Source organism: Malania oleifera, chromosome 8 (assembly GCF_029873635.1).
Source record: "Malania oleifera isolate guangnan ecotype guangnan chromosome 8, ASM2987363v1, whole genome shotgun sequence".
NCBI classification, from domain to species: Eukaryota; Viridiplantae; Streptophyta; class Magnoliopsida; order Santalales; family Ximeniaceae; genus Malania; species Malania oleifera.
In genome coordinates this window covers 22198715-22208057 of record NC_080424.1, presented here as the reverse complement: position 1 = coordinate 22208057, position 9343 = coordinate 22198715, and positions in this window count along the sequence as shown.

Sequence of the window (9343 nt, the reverse complement as noted above, 5' to 3'; positions counted from 1 at the left end):
ATTACTATCATCAGATTTCATCAAACTCAGTTTCAGTTCATGAAATTCAATTCAAGCTCATATTTTAAGATCATCAATGTAATGCTAGTTTTTCAATTCATAATTTATCAATTTCAATTTTCAATGCAACCAATCCTTTGATCAAGAGAAGAGTAATTAGCCTAAAGAGATGCATAATTTTCTTGAAATGAGCTGAAACCATATCTCATTTCACCACAAAAATCTATGAATTGTTGATGATAGGAAAGAAACCATGAAGGTGCATCACTTGCCTGAGGAGTAGGTTGCTGAGCTGGTTTCTGAACAGGTGGTTGGTGTTCTTGAGCTTGTTGTCATCTCCGATGAAATTTAGGAAACCATCCTTGATCAAGATGCTCATAACCTATTTTCTTAAGTGTTGTAGCAAAGAAAATGTCATAATGGGTTCTTTTTATAAACATGGTGGAAGTAGTAAGTACGTAAAGATGTGCAAAAACAAGATTTAGAATGCCACCATATGGAAGAATTACTCTACGAGCTTCTTCTCTAGTGATCATCCATTTGAGAATCAAGCTTGGTAAGTCAAGCTTTTTCCCTTTGAGTAAGCACCACATGACAAAACAATCTAAATAAGAAATGTAGTTGTGTGATCCTACTCAAGGCAAATGTTGTACATAATAAGCTTCTGTAGGGTTTGTGCTTGAAGATTAAGTTGTTTGTACAGTGGAGGATGACCAAAATAGATAGGATCCTCAGACATGACCAGTGGTAGAAATTCTTCAGGGGAGAAATCTCGTGTCGTAATCCAAGATTGTCCAAAAGATGGAAACTCAAACTCACCTTGTTTGATATTTAAAATTGTTGCTATGGTTTGTGGAGTGAGAGCAATTGATTTCCGCATAACTTCAGTAGAAGTTATCATGTCTCCTTTAACCATATTTGTATAAAAAATTTTAACCAAGTTCGGATATAGTCCTTTTTCTTGATAAGTAATGAACTTTTTCCAACCTAAAGTTCTGAACATGGGTAAATTGGCGGGAAAGTCTTCTTCAAAGAAAGTCATATCTAAGACCTTACCAAAAATAGGTTCCATTGATTGAAGATGGTCTTTGTATAGTTTCTTCGCGTGTGGAGTCACAATTCATTGCTTTATATTGTTGTTATCATCCTTCCCAAAAGTAGAGCATCTATTTGTGGTAGTTTTTTTTTAGGCATGATGATTCTGAGAAAGAACAATTGGTGAAATCCTTGAAAATATGGTGGGAATGAAATAGAAGGATGTATTTTGGAGATTAATCAGAGGATTTTGAGTGAGGAAAGGCTAGTAGATGAAAGAGTAAAGAATTTAGAGGAGAGGTGAAACATGGTCAATGGACTGAGGTTTTGAAAAATTAGGATTTCGCACAATTAAGTATATACACTGCCATCAATCAGTCGACTGAAATCGAGGAGTCGGTCGCCTGAAAATTTTGATTAATTGAATTTTTACCAAATAGTTGCGAGTCAGTCGACTGTTCCTCAGAGTGTCAGTCACCTGACCTTACTGATCCTGAGAATTTTATCAAGTTAGAGAGTGCTCAATCGACTGTGAATTGATTGTCAGTCGCTTGACCTCACTTGCTAACTTCATACTTATTCAGTTTTTCCTTCTTTAGACTACTTCTCTATTATGCAATAAGCCTAGTTCACGTCTCATAGAAATAAATCTATTCTTGGAAAGAAGTTTTGTAAATATATTAGCCCATTGATCACTTGTATTCACAAATTCAAGTGAGATATCTTCTTTTTGTACATGATCTCTAAAAAAAATGATGCCTTATATCTATATGCTTGGTTCTTAAAGGAGATATGAGATTTTTGGAGATGTTGAAGCCACTTGTATTATCACATTTTATAGGCATAGTATATTACTCTAAATTAAAATCCTTTAATTGTTGCTTCATATAAGGAGTTTGAGCACAACAGCTACTTGCTGCCATGTACTTAGCTTCCATAGTAGATAGAGCTACTGAATTTTGTTTCTTGGAGAACTAAGACACAAGAGATTTACCTAGGAAGTGGCAAGTACCACTTGTACTTTTTCGATCAATTTTACATCCAACATAGTTCGCATCTGAATAACTGATCATCTCAAAGCTTGTGTCTTTAGGATTCCATAGACCTAAGTCAATAGTACTGATAAGATATCTTAAGATTCTTTTGACGGCTATATGGTGAGATTCCTTAGGGGCTGCTTAAAACCAGGCGCACATATATACACTGAGCATAATGTCCAGTCTATTGGTTGTTAAGTAAAGAAAACTTCCTATCATACCTCGGTAGTATTTCATATCTACCAATTTTCCTTTTTCATCTTTATCAAGATTTATAGACATACTCATAGGAGTTCCTAAAGGTTTTCCACCTTCCATATTGAATTTCTTAAGAAAATCTCTTATGTATTTTGACTGATTTATGAAAGTTCCATTTTTAGCTTGCTTAATTTGAAGTCCAAGAAAATAAGTCAACTCCCCCATCATACTTATCTCAAACTCATCCTACATGCACTTTGCAAATTCTTTGTACAGTTCTTCATTTGTAGCACCAAATATGATATCATCCACATATATTTGAATAATAAGCATATCTTCATTTTTAGATTGAATAAACAAAGTGATGTCGACTTTTCCTTTAAAAAAGCCATTTTCCAATAAAAATCCACTCAAATGCTCATAGCAAGCTCTAAGAGCTTGTTTTAGTCCATATAATGCTTTTGTTAATCTAAATACATAATCCGGGTAATGAACATCCTCAAATCCTGGAGGTTGTGCAACATAAACTTCTTCATTTAAAAATCCATTTAAGAATACACTTTTCACATCCATTTGATAAAGTTTAAATTCTTTGTGAGATGCATAAGCTAATAATATTTTTATGACTTCCATTCTAGCTACATAAGCAAATTTCTCATCGTAATCTATTCCTTCTTCTTGATTATTTCCTTGAACTACAAGTCTAGACTTGTTACGCACTACAATTCCGTTTTCATCCTTTTTATTCCTAAATACCCATTTGGTTCCTATTACTAAATGATCAGTGGGTCTAGGAACTAGTTTCCGAACTTTATTTCTTTCAAATTGATTTAGTTCTTCTTGCATAACTACTATCCAAGTGTCATCACTTAATGCTACATCTATGTTCTTGGGTTCCTCCTGAGATAGGAATGCGTAATAACTACACATATTCTTTAGAGAGGATCTAGTAGATACTCCTCATGAAGGTTCGCTTATGATTAATTTGATCCTTTGAGTGATTTCTTACAAACTTCCATTCTTTAGGTAGTTTAGATTGATCTATAAGTCTATCATCTGAAGTTGAGCTCGATTCCTTATTCTCATCTTTCACTTCTTGAATTTTTAAGTCTTCTAGACTTTGCTTTATTTTAGCTCCCTCAATGTCAGATGGTTTAGAAAATGGATTTGTTTCATCAAAAGTTACATGTATTGATTCTATGATTGTTAGAGTCCTTTTGTTATAGATCCTAAACGCTTTACTATTCAATGCATATCCTAAGAATATTCCTTTGTCTGATTTCGCATCAAATTTTCCTAAGTCCTCTTTATCATTTAATACGAAACACTTACATCCAAATACGTGGAAATAAGATATGTTTGGCCATCTTCCTTTCCAAAGTTCATGGGGGGTCTTCTCTAGACTTAATCTGAGAGAGACTCTATTCATCACATAACATGCGGTATTTACCATTTCAGCCTAAAAGTACTTAGGTAAATTATGTTCGTTTAACATAGTCCTAGCCATTTCTTGAAGCAACCTATTTTCCCTTTCAACAACTTTATTTTGTTGAGGAGTTCAAAGAGCTGAAAACGTATAGGCTATTCCATATTCATCATAGAATTTTTCAACTTCTTTATTCTTGAATTCTCTTCCTTGATCACTTATGATATTTAGAACTCCATACCCCTTTTCGTTTTGGAGTTTCTTGCACAAGTCAATTAGTATTTTACAAGCTTCATATTTGGAGGCTAAGAAGAGTACCCAGGTAAACTTGGAGTAGTCATCAATAATAACGAAAACATATTACTTTCCTTCTATGCTTTGTGTTCTAGTAGGACCAAATAAATCTAAGTGGATAAGTTATAAGGGCCTAATAGTGGAAATATGTTTCTTCTTTTTAAAACTTGTTTTAGTTTGCTTCCCAAGTTGGCAAGCATCACAAATTTTGTCTTTTGCGAACTTTGTGCTAGGTAGACCTTTAACTAACTTCTTTTTAGCTAATTAAGATAATAAATCCATACTAGCGTGTCCTAGTTTTCCATGCTACAACCAGTTGGCTTCATTCATGACTATTAAGCATGTGGCTTCTTGAGATATTAGATTTTTAAAGTTTATGCAATACACATTATCAACCCTATTTGCAATGAATAAGACATCAAGCTTTTCTTGATTTTTAACTATACACTTGTCTTTTTTAAAGATTGCATCAAAGCCTTTATCACTTAATTGACTAATACTAAGTAAATTAGGTTTTAACCCATCTTCCAATAAAATGTCATCAATAGTTAACGAGGGTTCTTTACCTATTTTTTGGATACCGATAATTTTACCCTTAGCATTGTCTCCGAAGGTGACATGTCTACCCTCTTTTTGCATTAATGTGGTAACTTTTGATTTGTCTCTGGTCATGTGTCTTGAACACCCATTGTCCAAGCACCATTTGTCTTTTGATGGAGTGGTCCTAAAACATACCTACAAGAAGGGTTCAAGCTATTACTTTTGGTACCCAAGCCTTCTTAGGTCTTTCTAATTTAGTTTTAGCTTTAGTTTTGACTCTCCATAAAACTTTATATGTCCATTTTTCTTACACAAGAAACAAGTAGTATGTTCATATGCATTTGAGGAAGATGTGCTTGTGAAGTATTTTGATGCCTTTACAAAATACCCCGTGTAGAGGTTCTTTTTCTTTTTTGTTTTCAACTCCATTGAATCCAATTCCTTCTTTATCCAAGCATATTCTTTATGATCCAACCAGTTTATTAAAGTTTTCTTTTCCTCTAGTAAAGTTGTATATGATTTTGTCTTTATCTTCAATTTTCCTTTTAAGATCACATATTTCTGAGTTCTTTTCACCATTTACTTGAAGCTTTACTAAGTCTTGAGACATCTTGTTTATTTTACTCATAAGTTTATCAATGTGTAACTATTTTTCTTTTTCAGCTAATATTGAAGTCTCTAGATGATTCTTTAGCTTTTCATTTTGTTCTTTCAAAGCTATGTTTCTTTTGGTTACTCTTATGAACCTATTATGCAAATTAAATAATTCAGCTTGCATTTCTCTATATAAGGGCATGCTGTCACATGTGTCACTACATGATTCATCACTAGATTCTTCTTCTTGTGAGCTAGAGTAGAAATTTATCTCATCATCTTTCGCCATGAAGCAGAGGTGGTACTTAGATAGTGGATGCTCACGGCACATGATCGACGACAAGGGAAAATTCACTTCAATTGTTCCCAAGGAGGGAGGCTATGTGACATTTGGCGACAATGCCAAAGGACGCATCATCGGGGTAGGTAAGGTTGGTAAGGATTCCTCTCTTACTATTTATAATGTTTTGTTGGTTGATCGATTGAAGCATAATCCACTTAGCATAAGTCAGTTGTGTGACATAGGATATAAAGTATCTTTTGAAAATTACAAATGCATAGTAGAAAATAAAACAAATCACAAAGTGCTCTTTACTGCTGATAGACATGAAAATGTTTATACTACCTCTCTTGATAATTTTGCTTCACAACAAGTAACATGTTTTTCTGCTATTAATGAAGCTAGTTGGTTATGGCATAGACGTTTAGGACATGCTAGCATAGATATATTGTCTAAACTTGTTATAAAAGAATTAGTTAAAGGCTTGCCTAAGATGTCTTTTGTAAATGATAAAATTTGTGATGCATGTCAAATGAGTAAGCAAACAAAATCTAGTTTAAAAAAAGAAAGAAATACATATCTACTACTAGACCTTTAGAGATGCTTCACCTAAATTTGTTTGGATCTAATTCTGTGCAAAGTCTTGGTGGTAAATCTTATGCCTTTGTAATTGTCGATGACTTTTCTAGATTCACATGGGTGTTGTTTCTTGCACATAAAAATGAATCATGTGAACAGTTCACCAAACTTTATAGGAGAATCCAGAATGAAAAGGGATATAAAATAACTCACATAAGAAGTGATAGAGGCACAAAATTCAAAAATAAAAGCATAGAAAAATATTGTGACTTAGAGGGCATATCACATAATGTCTCTGCACCTAGGACACCTCAACAAAATGGTGTAGTAGAAAGAAAGAATAGGTCACTGCAAGAGATGGGTAGAACTATGTTGAATGAGCATAACTTACCTAAATATTTTTGGGTCGAGGCCATTAATACTGCATGCTATGTTATGAATAGGCTGTTGATTAGACCTTCGATTAATAAAACCCCTTATGAATTGTGGAACAATCATAAGCCTAATATTTCCTACTTTTATGTGTTTGGTTAATGTAAATGCTTTGTACTTAGAGATAATGAGCATCTAGGAAAATTTGACTATAAATCTGATGAAGATATATTCCTAGGATATGCATTAAACAACAAAACATACAGGGTTTTCAACAAAAGAACATTGACTGTGATTGAATCTATTCATGTTTTGTTTGATGAAGCTAATCTATTTTTTTAGAAAGATGATGAAGATGATATTGATATTAGAAAATACTTGGACAAACTATTAATTGAAAATAATGCAAGTGAAAACCCAAAAAAAATATGAAAAATCGTTTGAAGATAATGACCATCTGGAGTTGCTTAGAGATTGGAAATTCATTAGCAGTCATCCTATAGATCAAATCATAGGCGAACCATCCAGTGGAGTAGCCACAAGATCCTCCTTGATAAATATAGTGAATCACTCCGCTTTCTTATCCCAAGAAGAACCTAAAAATATTAAAGAAGTCATAGAAGATGAGTCTTGGGTGAGTCCATGCAAGAAGAACTTAACCAATTTGAAAGAAGCAAAGTGTGGACCTTAGTTCCTAGGCTTAATGAGCACACCATCATTAGAACTAAATTGGTACATAGAAATAAGAAAGATGAAAATGGGGTAGTAACTAGAAATAAAGCTAGACTAGTTGCCCAAGGGTATAACCAGCAGGAAGGGATTGAATTTGACGAAACATATACTTATGTTACTAGGTTAGAAGCCATTTGTATGCTACTTTCCTTTGCTGCTTTTAAAAATTTTAAATTGTTTCAAAGGGATGTTAAAAGTGCTTTCCTAAATGGTTACATTAATGAAAAGGTATACGTAAAACAATCACCCAGTTTTGAAAATCATAAATATCCCGATCATGTGTACCGATTGTCTAAAGCCTTATATGAATTGAAACAAGCTCCTAGAGCTTGGTATGAGAGGTTTAGTGGTTTTCTACTAAAAAATGGATTTACCCATGGCAAGATTAACACTACACTTTTCATCAAATCCAAAAATGATGAAATGTTGCTTATTCAAATTTATGTGGACGATATCATTTTCGGAGCAACTAATGATGAGTTGTGTAATGAGTTTGCCAAATGTATGCAAAGTGAGTTTGAAATGAGTATGATGGGTGAACTTAGTTTCTTCTTAGGACTACAAATTAAGCAAGCTAATCATGGAACTTTCATATGCCAATCTAAATACATTAGGGACTTGCTAAAGAAATTTAATATGGAAGATTGTAAAATTCTTGGTACACCTATGAACTCTTCCATTGAACTTGATAAAGATGAGCAATGAATCCCTGTTGACGTAAAATTGTATCGTGGCATGATTGAGAGTCTCATATATCTCATTGCTAGTAGGTCTGATATTATGTTTAGTGTATGTATGTGTGCTAGGTTTCAGGCTGCCCCTAAGGAATCTCACTTAAAAGATGTCAAACAAATCCTTAGGTATCTAGTTGGGACTATTGAATTAGGCTTGTGGTACCCTAAGCATACTACCTTTGAGATTATTAGTTACACTGATGCTGACTTTTCTGGTAGTAAGGTTGATAGAAAAAGGCCTGGTGGGGGCCTTGTCATTACTTAGGACACTCTCTTGTTCTTGGTTTTTCAAGAAACAAAACTCAGTTTGCTTATCCACGTCGAAGCTGAATATTATTGCGACTGGAAGTTCTTGTTTTGCCCAAACTAATTGATTATGGAGTGCACTATGATACGACACCTATTAAATGCTGCTATTAGTACAATCAACATCTCTAAACAATCCTTATCTCACATTCCACGAACTAAACACATGAGATTGACATCATTTTCGTGATCAGTCAATAAGGAGCCAGTTGCACTTGAGTTTGTATGCACAATGGAAACCATAGGACGACATATTCACTAAACCACTACCCGAGGATAGAGTTTATTACAAATTAGGACGTGAATAGGCTTAATGCATAGTCTAGAAGCTTCTTGATTTAATGTTCATTAACTAATATTATTGTTGACGTATTTATGCTTTAGATTTTGTGAAAGATTAATTAGTGCTGGTGCACAGGCCTATAATATATATATATCTAGTGCATGATCATATTGAATGTAATTAATAATTTGACTATATTTGTGATGACAATGTCCACTTCATACATCTGAAAATTATTGCTCGTGGACATTACTGAACCTGTTTCGAGTAGTTGTGGATAAATTTAGGATATAATTTAAACTCAAATAGGTGCACTTATACAAGATTATTTGAAAGTTGCGATTTGCAATGACACTCTCCCGAAATTTTCTAAATCTTTCCAAAATTTATTATGTAAACTGTAATACTTGACCCATGCTAGCGGGGTTAACTCATATGACCCTTTTGCTGTGCAAAAGGGGAGAGGGAGATGAAAAAGGGCAAAAATAATGGGTAACATGACTTGGAAAAAAATAAAGTTGATGCATATTGACGGGGGAAAGGCCTTCTTAGGCTTAAAACCATATTTGTTGATCGTATTGTCATTACAAAAAGGGGAGAATGTTGACATATAGGTCACGCCCAATTTTGATTATGACCAATACTCATTTTGTTTCTAATGGTGGTGTGTTTGAGACTTGTGCCTAGAACTTAACTGACAGATCCTAATGCACATGGAGAAGAGAAAGTGAAGCTTGGAGAACAAAATTTCTATGAAGACCCCCATTCTTAGTTGAATATATTCATTATGTAAGGCGTTTGTAATAGGATCTTAGGGCTTTTTGGATGTAATAATCAACACACCACAGGGCAGGGTCAAATACGTAAGCTCATAATGCAATTGACCTTAGAAAGACCTTATGTTTACGCCTTCAAGTTGACCGACATCGAATT